Below are 14,674 nucleotides of genomic sequence, written 5' to 3'. Positions count from 1 at the left end.
CGATAGGGTGTGCTGGAGCTTCAGAGGCCTGGGGGAGAGTATCATGCACCTGTTGGTGTAAAACACGCAATTTAGCCGTCAATTCACACAGATAGTCAAGCAGTACTGGATGTTCGATTTCGCTGAATTTCGTCGGTCTTGGCACACCCCATACATTGGCCGGGCGGCCAAAAAACACCTCATATGGTCCCACTCGTGAGTGCACAGTCATTCTGGTGGACAGGAGTGCTAAAGGCAGAGCGTCAGGCCATTTAAGACCAGAGCTCGCCTGGATTTTGGCCAGCTTGAGCTTCAGAGTGCCATTGTAGCACTCTACTAATCCAGCTGATTGGGGGTGATTTGCAGCTTGAAATTTTTGCTTTATCCCTAATCCCTCACACACATTCTTCATCACTCGACCCACAAATTCACTCCCATTATCACTCCACACCATTCTTGGCATTCCAAACCTAGGGAAAAAGTCTTTCACAAGGGCTTTGGCTGTGGATAAAGCAGTGTTGTCTTTTAGGGGATATGCTTCTATCCATTTTGAAAAAGCGCAAACAACAACCAGTACATATTTCAAGTTGTTGCACCTTTCCATGTGGATAAAATCAAGCTGCAAAACCTCAAATGGATATGATGGAGGCGCAAAATGACCAGCTGGAGTTGGGGTTCCCCTACCAGGGTTGTATTTCAAACATACCATACAATTCTTGACCACATTCTCTGCACACTTGGGAATTCCAGCATTCTGCCATACTGGAGCCAACAACTTACAGATTCCTTTCATACTGATATGTGCCATTCCATGTGCCATAGTAACCACTGGAAGCACATATGCATCAGGTAACAACCAGCGCCGATGTTCTGACAAATCAACCCAACAACCATTCTCATCCAATTTACCCGTACTTTCTCTCCACTTGCTCAACTCTTTCTCTGTGGCTTCAACTTGAAGGGACTTCACACTCTCGATCGTGTTTTCACACATTCCAACATCATTAACCCATCTTGCAGGGCCTGCAACATACATTCGAGTCTTCACATCTTTTGCTGTTTCTTTCGCGATTTCATCAGCAAACGCATTACCACGACCAACATCATCAGTGACTTTCTTGTGCGCACTGCATTTCATAATCGCAACTTGCAACGGTAGGGTCAGTGACTCAAGGAGATCATTCACCAACTTGCCATTCTGAATTTTAGCTCCATGCGAAGTCAGGAACCCACGTTCCTTCCATAGGCGCCCAAAACTATGGGCCACACCAAAGGCGTACTGGCTATCAGTATATATGTTCACTTTCATTCCCTTAGACAACACGCATGCTCTTGTAAGCGCAATCAATTCTGCTGCTTGAGCCCAATTATGTGGCACTCGTGCAGTTTCAACGATCGTGTGCAAAGTCGTGATAGCATATGCAGCAGTCGTATCACCATTCGGAAGCTTGAAACACGAACCATCCACCCATAAGGTACCATCACACTCAGTTAGGGGAGTATCTTTAAGATCTATTCTGCCTTTTGTCTCTTCTTCTGTTCTGAACAGACCATCATGTTGCTCAATCTCATCTATGTCTGCTGAAATCGGCAATAATGTAGCTGGATTCAACGTGTTGCATCTCTTTATGTGTATATGATTTGCTAACAGTGTCAATTCATATCCTGACAATCGCGCACTAGTTAAGTGTTGTGTCTTGGCCCGGTTTAACAATGTGTCCACAGCATGTGGAACCATTACAATCAATGTATTATCCATCACTAGTCCAGCAGACTGTCGAATAGACATAGCTGCTGCAGCTGTAGCTCTCAAACAACTTGCCAATGCCCTCGCTACCGGGTCCAAGGTTGACGAAAAATATACGCACGGACGCGGTCTGTCGCCAAAAGGCTGTGTTAATACTGATAATGCGCAACCATCTTTTTCATGAACATACAATGTAAAAGGCTTGCTGTAGTCAGGGGTACCCAACACAGGAGCTGAACATAATGCATCACGCAATTCCCAAAACCTTTTCTGACACTCTTCAGACCATGGAATAGGATTCGGTGTGTCTTTACATGTTAATGCTAACAAAGGTTTTGCCAGCAAAGAAAAATTCGGTATCCAATGCCTACAGTATGAAGTAATGCCCAAGAAAGCACGCACTTCTCTCTGTGTTCTTGGCACACTTAATTGTGTAATGGCTTGAATTCTTTCTGGGCTCAGTTTCCTTCCCTCCTTCGATAAGAGATGACCTAAGTAGGTCACTTCTTGTCAACAATATTGCAGTTTTGAGAGAGACACTTTGTGATGAAAGGCAGACAAATGACGCAACAATGACAATGTAGCTTCTTTGCAAATCTTTTCAGTATCCGCGGCGATTAGTAAATCGTCAACGTACTGAATGAGGATAGCGCCACTAGGTAAAACCAGTGCATTAAGCTGCGTTTTTAAAGCTTGACTGTATATTGATGGACTTTCACAGTAGCCTTGGGGAGCGCGTTTAAAGCGGAAGCTTCGACCTCCTAAACTGAAGCCAAAAATGTCCCTGCTCTCCACTGCAATTGGGATGCTAAAGAAAGCATTCTTTAAATCGATCACTGAGAACCATGCAGCGGAGGCTGGAATCATAGTTAACAATGCAGTTATATCAGGGACAACTGGAAACTGTGGCACAACTATCTTATTTACCTACCTAAGATCAATCACAAATCTGTAAACAGGTGGCTGTGAAGGGTCCGTTCGTTTTAAGACAGGTAAAACAGGACTGTTGCAAACGTTGCCTCTTGTCTCTTCAATTACACCCTTTTTAATCAAATCGCTGACGATTGCTAACAACGCTTTCTGACCTTCATTGGAGATCTTGTACTGGGGAATGCGTGGCAATCTGACATTGGCTTTTAAAGTGACCACATATGGCGGTATTTCCAAGAGACCCACATCATCGGGACCAGTAGCCCAAAGGACATCCGGAAGGGATGACAACTCAGGTGGCATTGCATTCTTAGACAAATACATCGGGGAAATCACTTCCTTACCTAATGTAAGTTGTACTCCCGAGGGAGAACAATATAGCGTTGCATGTAATCTTTTTAGCAAATCTAATCCTAACAGATTTTCACCACAACCTGTCGTTAGGATGAGGGGTGCTTTTAGCTCACAAGGTTCAATAGAAAGGGGCATGGGACTAGAAATCGGATTCCTAACTGGGGCGCCAGAAAAACCTACTGAAACATTCATTTCGCCAGACAAAGGCGCGCCAGGGAGTTTTGAATGCATGATTGAACTCTTTGCAGCACCAGTGTCCAGCAGAAAGGGCTCTGTTACACCCGCTGTCGTCACCTTAACATACGGTCCACTCTGGTCCACTGGTACTGAAACAACTCCCTCTCTCTGTCTATGGCTGTCCTAGTAATCATTACCTTCCACATTGTCGTCTTCTGCATAATAATCATTATTATAGTAGTGAGCTGTATTACCAGTCGCATTGGCTTGCTGATCAAAGCTATTTATCGTATTTTGAGGCGGAAGAGGACGCGCGTTCTGGGGAACATTTCCACGCCCTCTACCTCTAGGAACTTGCTGACCACCTCTACCTCTTGCGCCATACGCTTTACTAGTACGCTGCATTAATTTAGGGCAACTATATTTAAAATGACCTTCCTCTCTGCAATATGAACATTGATTGGGACCTACAGGGATATGTGGTTGATAATACCCATTCATTTGCTGGTTATTCTGAAACTGTTGGGATTGCTGATAGATACCTTGAGTTTGCCTATAATTATTCTGTCCTCCACGTGGCGGATAAGCCTGCTGCAAAAGGACCTTCGTTTTCAGTTCTTTCGTTTTCTTGTCTGTTCTATCCTTCTCGTCTTTATATCTATTTTCATAATACTGTGCAGTAGCCAGTATTTGCGCCGAAGAGGAAACAGCCCAAGAACTTTCTGAATCTTTTAATTTCTTACACAACTCGGGAAGTAGATTCTGCACAAATTTATCCACAAATAACCGTTGGCCACCTTCAGTACTCATGTCTTGACCACTGTGGTCGATAAACGTTTCTTCAAACCTTGTAAAGAAATCGGACACTGTCTCATCTTTCTTCTGCTTGCATGCGGATAGTTTATCCCAATTCACGCGCATCGCGGGCATTAAAGTTTTCATGTATGTAATAATTCTACCAGGGAGTTCTGCTACCAAAGGGTCAGGCTTCGCGCCACCAACTTGTCTAGCGTCTGCAGCAACGATATTAGCCCATGTGCCCCCTAGTTCTACAGCATGATCCGTATTACGAATGGATCCCCATAAAGGCTGTGGAACCACATTCCCGAACAACATATCTATGTCGGCCAGATTCATAACACACGATTCTGCAGTCTGTGATAATTCCTTATAATATCCTGTAGGGTTTTTACGGGGGTCAGGCAATGTCTGTTTAAGCGCTATTACTTCAGATCCTTTCCAAGGGACATGCACCCAAACACGCTGAAAATGTGCTAAGACAGGTGGAACCGCATTTGGCTCAGCAGGTCTCCAAACTGGGGGAACCTCACACATCGGATATTGGCGCGATTTTACCTTTTTCCCCACAGGGAATTCCTGTTCGAACAATGATTGCTGACAATCGCTATTCCTGAAGGACAGTAAAGTCGCAACTGCTTTATCTACATCGGGACCCACAATTATACCTGTTCCAAAATCAAATCGCACGCGACACAATTCCTGCGGGATTGTGTTTGAACCATGATCCTCCAATTCCTCACAGAGGCATTCGCACATTTTGTCAAAGACATACCTCTGTTTCGGGGCATCCCATTGGTGAAAAACGTTAACAACTGATTCCACCTCATAGAGTGAAGGGACACCAATCCACCTACGCGCTAGATGATCTAACACCTCTTTTTCATCAGGACCAGGCAGCTGACTACGCAATTGCTTACGTTGCAAACCAGGGGTCATACTAGATGACCCAAAGAGAGGCGACATTAAACTAGTAACTACATTAGCTAGACGTTGTCGTGCTGAAGGAGAAGTGGAGGCGAAAACGGGGGGATAGACAGAGGGAAGAAAAGCGGATTCAGATACAGGTACCTGGGTAGTGTAAGAAAGAGCGCCAGGGGAAGCAGCTGATGTGCTAGGCAAAGTCGCAGGAAGCGCGGGGGCAACAGGTAACAAAGCTGGTGGCCCTTGAGAGGGCTGCACTGCAGGGATAGGAGCCAGCTGAGGAGGAGCTGGTGGTTGTGGGAAGGCTTGCGGCATATTTACTGGAGGCTGCACATTTACGAGCTGTGGAGGTGCTGTGGCATTTTGCGCATATGGGGGTGGCGAACTTAGCAAATGGGACATTAGGGAATCTTTCTCTTTCTCTTTTGTTTCATCTTGCACAAGGGGTGACAAAACAGGGTAACATTTATCTATCCCTAGTTTGCGCTGTCTATGTAACTGCTCATTCATTTGCTCCTCCTCATTATCTTTAAATTGCACAGCTGCTTGCATCATTGACATACCTCTTTCTCTCTTATTCCTTTTCGCTAGTTTAATCTCCTTCTGTTTGGCTTCCTTTCGCCATAGGCGGAAAGAATCAAACATCGCCGGCCGGGCTTTCTTTTTAAACAACTTAACTTCCAAATTATCTAAGATATCTGTATCGAAACTACCATTTTGGGGCCATTTTAAAACACCGTCCTTTCTGGTGTATCGGATCCATACTTCATTATATGCAATGGGGCCCACACCATGTTTTACATAAAGCTCATAAGTTGGAGTTCCAATTGGAGGAACCGGACACAAATCCTCTAACTGGGAATCCCTTCTACAACCCAAACAAAACAATCTTCCAAATACACTAGAACCAGGCATCTTCGCTCACTAGTCTAGTTTCAAACTTCAAAGGATTATCGAATACGATAGTCTTGTGAATACACGAGTCCTCTGGCTTTGGCACTTGCAAGTTCCAAATCAAAGCGATCCCGAAGGATACCAAATTCCCGAAGGATACCAAAACAAACTGGGAGACGCTCCACTTATACTTAACTGAATATCGATGATCGATGGCGTCACCAGAAGACTCTCTCGATTGTTTCGCTCTACCAAATCGTCAAGGGTCCAAAACAGGGCGATTAATCAGGGCAGCAGTCCTTCGTAGCCGTCGGGACGTGGAGAACCTCGCAGAAAAGACTTTCGGACCACGTCGACATGCAGGGGTCGATGAAGTGGTGGCCTTCCTCCAGAATTTCCACATGAAGCTCCTCACGAACCTCTGGCTTGGACCGGTACCGCTGAAATCGCCCCGAGTTGGGTGCCAACTGAAGTACTGGGAATTTTAAGCCCAGCGGTGCAGGGGAACACACCCTAAGACTTCAAGTTCTTCCTGTTTCAGATCCACAGAAACACAGAGTCTTCTAGGTGAAGTCAAAGATCGATTTATTGGCTGCAGACCAATTACAGGTGTCCGAGAAGTACAACACAATGTATGTTCTCAGGAGACTGCTAAAAATTACAGAAACGGGCTTCTCCTTAAATACAAAATATCATGCTTCAGGCATACATTCCTTGTTTTACGATATGGTCATCTACATGTATCCATTACAAACGAAAAGGCAGAGTCATGATGACCATCCCACATTCCAGTTTAGCCAGCCCACAATTATTTACCCGGCGAGGCTCAGATCCCACATCAGATATCAATAGGCCCCAATAAACACGGGCATCTCCTGTTTGTAAAACAAGCCATAAAGCAGGAAGAGTCAGGTGTGAAAGAGATTAGCCGGAGGCTCGTGTGGGATGAAAAGGCTTTATGGTGTGTCAAACCCTGATGCTAATCACAGGTGGCGTAGGACGGGGAGCTCGTGGGACCGGACTGACCTGGGGCGGTGGAGCCAAGCTGCACAGGTCACAGAGAAGTCAAAGGAAGGCACATGTGTTCTAAAGGCCCGTACTTGTTCGTAATGTGTAGCCTATGTGAGGGCACCCATAAGATGGCCACCGCTCTAATATGGAACCCACAAAGTCAATGTGTAACATCGTATACATAGTGCATTTATCGATGAACTGTTATGCAAAGCACTTGTACATACCGTATTGACCATTCGCGGTTCGCTAATACCGGAATAGACAGGGGTAGGGCCCTGCCTCCCACGCGGTCCCAAATTTCAAAGTACCACATGCGGAGTTCGGAGGCGGGTTTGGACTATGACTCCTTGTGGGGAAAGTTCTGTTGGGGTTAGGGTGGGGGGAGCAGCGGTTTCGGCTCATCGTTTGGAGTGGGGGTTGGGTGGGGGTGGGGGATTGGGGGTCGGGGGTGTGGGAGCGGTAGGGGGGGTTGGAGCCGGTGTGCCACGGGGAAGGGCGGTCATGGGGAAAGGCAACATAGAGGCGGGCTCCCCTTAGACAACTTTCCCATAATGACAGAGGCCACGTTGAAAGTTATTACCCTCAATGTGAGAGGGCTCAACAATCCTGTTAAACGGTGCACTATATTATCATACTTAGAGAACTCCGGTGCCTCGATCTGTCTTTTGCAAGAAACTCACCTTTTAGCCAAGGATTGGCACCGGATGCGCTCTCTGGCGTTTCGTCAACAGTTCTACTCCTCCACCACTGATAAGAAAGCTGGGGTCGCTATCTTATTTACTAAGCATTTCATTGGCCAGGTGAGAGATAAAGTAGCGGACCTTAAAGGTAGGCTCCTCGCTTACACCATACGAGTGGGTAGTCTCTCCATGACAGTAGGGTCTCTCTATGCCCCCAACTCTGGTCAAGAAGGCTTTCTAAAAGACGCTTTGTCAGAAATGTTAAGTTCCCAAAACCGATACACTCTGGTAGGAGGTGATGTCAACCTAGTCATGGATGGGGAGTCCAATAGATCTGGCCGCCGCTTCGGTTCGACGGGAGCGCTCTCCCCGGAGGGGAAGGAGTGGATGGCCTGACGGGGGCTAGTGGATTTGTGGAGGGAGGCGCACCTCACAGCACCCAGTACATGTTCTATTCGCATGTGCACCACACTTATGCCCGGCTGGACCACTTGATAGGCTCCTTGGAGATCCAACCGCTCGTGCGGGACATAGATATTCTTCCTGCTGCTGTATCGGACCATGATGCAGTGATAGTGTCTCTTGCTGTCCCCCGGACTCAGTTAGCGGGGGGTAGATGGCACCTGCAAGAGACCTTCCTACAGCGGAAAGGGGTGGTCCAGCAGCTGCACAAACGCATCACGGTTAATGATAAGCCGGACACACCCTTGATGGCAGTCTGGGGGGCGCTAAAGGCGGTCATCAGGGGGGAACTAATCGCCATTTCGGAGGCTGAGGCTAAAGAGCGTAGGGAGAAGTGGGAATCTTTGACGGCTCAGGTGGTTGAACTTGAGCAGGTGCACAGTCGAACCGGGGCCCCCAGTGTGTGGAAGCAATTGAAGACAGCCAGGGCACAACTCGCGGGCCTTGATATTGATCGAGCCGAATACGCCACTTTGCGGCTGCGTCATGCATACTATGTCGGGGGCGATAAAACGGGGCGCCTCCTCGCCGGTGCGCTGCGAGCTCGGGTACAGCGGTCGAAGATCACCACTCTTTATAATGCCCAAGGAGAGAAATTGGTCAGTGAGGACCAAATTGCTGAAGCCTTTAGAGTCTTCTATGCCTCGCTGTACAGCGCTGATCGGTGCCTTGGCGCTGACGGGGAGGCGTACCTGAGGGGGCGGCAACAATGGCGCTCAGCGCGGCCGGGGCGGCTGCGCTTGATGCACCGATCAGAATCGAGGAGGTGGTGGGGGTGATTTCTCGCCTCAAGCCTTTGAAGTCACCTGGGCCGGAGGGCTTTTCCGCGGGGTTTTATAAAACTTTCTGCCCGATACTCGCACTTTTTCTGACCCGACTTTTCAACTCATTCCAGGGGCCTAATCCAAACAAAGAAACGGTTCAATTGCTGCACCCTAAGGTGCAGGTCGCACCTCTCCTGACCAAACTCTCACCTATCTCCCTAAATATTAGATTCAAAAAGAAAAGCTGTTTAGCTAACACAGTGTGCAACCTTACAACCCCCACCGTTTGCCGGGGGTGATCCACTTGATCCAAAACTTGGAGACCCGATAGAGACGGATAGACGACTGACACCGTAGATTGCTTGGAGGCACACTAGCCCAGTGACACTCGTCGTGAGGAGCAAGCACTACATTGAAGGACCAACATACACCACAATTTCGTAATGACCGGAAAATCTATGGTCCCGTCCTATGCAGTGCATAATTAACGCTTTCTACACGTCAAAGAAACAATTGCCCTGACGAAGTTCTTTCCTAAGAACGAAACGCGTTGGCTGTTTATGAACTTTCACACTATAAGAAGAATAAAGAGCAAGACTTGAAAATATAAACATCACTGGATGGACATTATTATTTGGACTTTCTAAGGTGGTGCGGTCATTCCAGGGGCCTGGTTCGATCCCTCCTGATATGTTGGACGCCGATGTCATTGTATTACCCAAACCGGGTAAAGATGCTACCCAATGCGCCGCCTATAGGCCTATTACCCTCCTTAACCTGGACCTCAAAATATTCACGGGGGTGCTAGCTTCCAGTCTTGGCCCACGATTACCCGGTATTATCGAGCCGGACCAAGCTAGCTTCATCCCCGGTAGACAATGTAGCGACAACACCAAACGTCTACTGCACCTCATAGATAAGGCTCACTTTCAGGGGTTGGATGCCATGCTTCTGTCTATAGACGCCGAGAAGGCGTTTGACCGGGTGGACTGGGGCTTTTTAGATCAAATGCTGTCCCACTTCGGCATCGGGAATCGCTTCCGTGCATGGGTGGCTAGCTGCTATTGTCACAATTCCAAGTTCTCCTCAGGATCTGGGCGATGCTCAAAGGGGTCCACCTCCTGACATCCCCAAACTCTGACTGAATAATCTCCAGAGCGTTGAGGCGATCAAGTGAGGAAAGGGTAAGGGTAGGTGCAGCGCGGGAAAGGGAAACCTGAAATCAAAAGAATATACAATTAACATCCAATATATTTCTAACTACTCTCATATATTCTCGCTATTCCTTCTCCCATACCTGCCAAGGTCTTCCCAGACGATAGTTCCTCTATCTAGTAAGATACGTCTCTCACTGCTAGGAATGCTGCTCAACCATCTACACAAAAGACCAAAAACACATGTGGTTAGAGTATTTCCATTCATTACCCAACTAACAAACAACCTCCTCTCCCTCATATGTACCCGACACCACACACCCTCGAAATCAGTAGAAAGAAAGAAAGAACTTCTTCCAACAGTTGTTGGGGGGTATCATTTCTCCCGTTGTGGAGTTCACATAGTCTCGATGCCCAAGTGCCCGGAAACCCTTCCTTACAAGGCCTCCAACCTGGCACGACAATGTTCCCACTTCCAAAATACTAACGAATGTTCATGTCCCTTTTAGTCCCGAAACAATGCACAGAAAACAAGATGTGGCCCTTAATAGTCTGTTCCCGGCCGGCTCCACCCGGTGGCGGCCGAGTTGGCCATCATAGTCAATAACGAACAGAGGATTTGAAACAAAAGAAAAAACAGGCAGCCGATATGGATTCCTCGGCTTACCTGACCTGAATCGTAAGCCTCTGGCAAATAGCTTCTCCTTCACGGCTTAATCTCTGGTCCACCTCCAGAGCCGATGACAGACAAAGTCTATCACAGCGGGGCAGTGTTGTCTCGCCTCACCGCCGTCTTCCTTCTTCCGAACAGCCGGATCCCCTCCGCAACCACGGGCAAGGAATCCTCATTTGCGGGACGGGCTCCACTCCTCCGGGAACCTCCAACGAAAATCTCCGCAATAGCCTCCCGCCGGAGGACCTATGGCGGTCAAATTCAAAAGCCGTAAAGTTCTGCGGCACACCTCGGTAACGACACGGAGATGCAGAGCAGCCGCTCTGCCTCCAGGAATCCTCCAGTCACCAGAATCACGTACAACGCCCCTTGCGTTGTACGTGGTTATATCAGTTTTGATTCCTCCCCTAACCCAAGCCTCCTGGGACTCGTAGTTCCGCTGTGCTCTGTGTACGGAACCACGTAGGCGCACTGAAAGCTCAAACCCTGACAGCTATGACACGCCTACAGAGACGATCCGTGTCAACAGTACTAGCTCTAAGCCCTTTGACATCCGGAGGGGCACGCGACAGGGGTGCCCACTATCGCCCCTACTTTTTGCGCTTTTCATCGAACCCTTGGCACAGCGGATCCACGACAACCCTGACATTACCGGCGTCACCTTCGGGGGGAAGCAGCACACCCTTAGTTTATATGCGGATTATATTTTGGCGGCGCTGGAGAATCCGGAGAGGTCTGTGCTCGCCTTCTTGCGGGAACTGGAGACTTTCGGGAGGGTCTCGGGGTTTAAAATGAACCGAGCGAAGTCCATGCTCCTCCCCCTGGGCAGCAACATGCAAGCAGCCCGCGACATGGTCTCCGGATATGGGGGTCTGCAACTCCAAGACTCCATCCCGTACTTGGGGATAGTTCTTACCCCCTCTACCGAGCAGACAGTCAGTCTGAACTACATGAATATCTCTTCCCAGATTCAGGGTGACCTCAGGCATTGACAGAAGCAGTCCCTCTCCTTGCTTGGGCGCGTCGCTGCAGTGAAGATGTCCATATTACCTAAACTTCTACATCTTTTTCAGACCATCCCGGTGCCTCCACCTCCGAGCACCATACAAAAGTTACAAGAGGCAGTGCATCAATTCATATGGGCAGGGAAACAGCCACGTTTGCGCAGAGACCTTTCCTACCGATCTCCGTATGAGGGAGGCCTGGGGATTCCGAACCTAGTTCATTACTATAAGGCAGCGCAATTGAGGTACCTGGTGGAGTGGAACCGACCAGAGTCGGAGAAGAGATGGTTATTCCAAGACAGGGCGATGGCGCACACATCGCTTTGGAAGCTACCCTTCCAATGGCGCCCCGATCGGCCAGCTTACCTGCAGAAGTCCCCTATCACTCGTACAGTACTGCGAGTGTGGGACACAGTCGCGGTGCGGAGGGGGCTCACTACTTTTCCGTCTCCACTTACACCATTGTTTGATAATCCTGAGTTCCCCCTGAGATTGGACAAGGGGGCCTTTCAGCAGTGGTGCTCGTCCCCATGCAGCTCCACGGGCCATCTGTTTGACCTTGAGGGCTTCATTCAGTTTGGAGATTTGTCAAAGTATCATGGCATCATGGCTCCGCTTCGTTATCAGTATTTTCAAATTCGGCATTGGTTTACTCAGCCTGCAATACGCCCTTTAGTTGGTAGGAAACTGACCCCTTTTGAAAAATGGCTTCTTACTAGAGACTCGAATCGGAAGCTGATCACTGATCTGTATGAGATGATCTGCCCGAAGGTCGCTGCGCATCCTTCAGCCGGTCAACAGTGCTGGGAACGGGAACTGGGGAGACGCTTTTCCGTGAAAGATTGGCAGGCAATACATTATAGGGCCTACCATACAGCCAGGAATACTGCTAGCAAGGAGACTGCAGTGAAGGTGGTTACTTACTGGTACTTGACTCCGGTCAGGTTACATAAAGGCAGCCCTAGTCGTAGTTCTGCAAGCTGGTGGGGCTGTGGGGAGGAGGGCACTTTGACCCATTTACTGTGGGAGTGTAGGGAGGTGGCGGATTATTGGACGGCAGTTCTCAATGATGTTGATAATCATTTTGACACCGAAATTCCCCGTTTCCCGGCTTATACACTTCTAGGGCTGCCCAACGCACTCACCTTACCCTTGAAGTCACTCCGTGGACGTCAGATGGGCCTGGCTCTGGGCGCGGCGGTACGGCACATTATCTCACTTTGGGGAACGCAAACTCGACCCCCTCACACAGGTAGGCTGCATCGATTATGGTATACAGTGGGTATGGAACGCATACAAGCAACCCTCACGCAGTCCACGGCTTCCTTTCAAACGGTCTGGCAACCTATCTTATCACTCTTGTCAACGGAATTTAATTAAGTCACATGTTCCAAATATCTCCGTCTTTTGTGCATTACCGATGCCTCAGCCTCCAGCGCCGCTCCTGACACTCGATAGAGAGCGGTGCACAGGTGATGGCGTTAGGCGACAGGACACGACACACCGGCTGGGTGGGGGGGGCTCCCAGGGGAGGGGGGGTTGCGGTTGGGGTCGTTGGTTGGGGGGAGGGACATGGGCATTGGAACCTTGACCCCGCTTGCACCCCGGACCGTTCAGGACTTTATTGACTTATTGCTATGGCTTGCGGTGGGGGGGTCCCGAGGGTTCCTCCGCATTGTATTAGCAGAGTAATAGATGTGATTCACATGTCCTTGTTTTGACGTCAAATTTAATAAAACAAAGTTAAACCTAAAAGATTTCATCTCTTCTTTATTCAGCTCAAGGGGATCTTTCACATCGCTCTTTGTCAAACGTACTAGTGGTTTTGCAATCAGCGAGCAATTGCTGATCCACTGTCGACAATATCCCACCATTCCAAGAAACATTCTGACTTCTCTCTGTGTCATTGGTGCTCCATTCATTGATTATTTTAATTCTGTCCATTGTTACTTTTCTCAGGCCTTTTTCAATCTTATGACCTAAGTATTGTACTTCTTTCTGACAAAACTGTAATTTTGATGGGGATACTTTAAGCCCTCCATCGGCCAAATGATTTAACAGGGCAACTGTGTCAACCACACATGCTTCTCGCGTCTTCGATGCCACCAATAGGTCATCAATGTAATGAACAAGCACTGAACTTTCTGGCATCTTTAAATATTCCAGTGACTTCTTTAGAATCTGATTAAATATTGAAGGACTCTCTGTATACCCTTGAGGGATACGGCACCATACCAAAATAGCCTCTCGCCGAACCGGAACGCAAACATTTGTTGGCTATCAAGGTGCAATGGAATAGAAAAGAAAGCATGACACAAGTCAATGACTATGTACCATTCTGCATCATGGGGAATCTGATATAGAATTACCGAAGGGTTTGGCACAATGGGACAGCAAGGAACAACAATTTTATTCACCTTTCTCAAATCCTGTACTATTCTAAATGTCCCATTTGGCTTTTTCAAACCCATGATCGGAGAGTTACATGGACTGCTCATTATTTCTCTCAGGATTCCTTGTTCAATCATTCTGTCTATTACAGGCATTACTTCTGCAATTATCTCTGGTGTTAATTTATTCTGAGGAATGTTCGTGTAATTTATTCCTTCTTTTACAGTTATTTTCACAGAATCTACTCTTTTCATTAATCCAACATCCTCTCCTGTGAAATCCCACACTTCTGTTTTCACAGTTTCTTTTAACTCTTGAGGTAATCCTTCTGGATCAAATATAACGAAGGTTTCCGTAATTTCAGGTTCTGAATTTGCCATTGTCATCCTATACAGTACATCTTCATCTGGAGTTTCAAAGGCTATACTATCAGGTGTACAAAAGATGGTGCAATTCATTTTGCACAGTAAATCTCTCCCTAACAGAATAACAGGACTAGTGTCGCAAACGACAAAATGATGCATGTCACTGAATTTCCGTATTCTAACCTTTACAGGATCAGTAAGATAAGCTTTTATCTGTTAGTTTGAAACTCCAACTACTTGGATTGTTTCAACCGAGAGAGGAAGGTTTTTCACTTCAGCTGATCTAACAGTTGAACGAGTAGCACCAGTATCCACTAGGAAAGTAATGTTCACTTCATTCACCTTTCCATCCACAAAGGGTCCT

The sequence above is a fragment of the Triturus cristatus genome, chromosome 9 (genome assembly GCF_964204655.1).
Source record: "Triturus cristatus chromosome 9, aTriCri1.1, whole genome shotgun sequence".
Taxonomy (NCBI): Eukaryota; Metazoa; Chordata; class Amphibia; order Caudata; family Salamandridae; genus Triturus; species Triturus cristatus.
The sequence above is the reverse complement of the archived record's forward strand: the minus strand, read 5'-3'. Positions refer to the sequence as shown.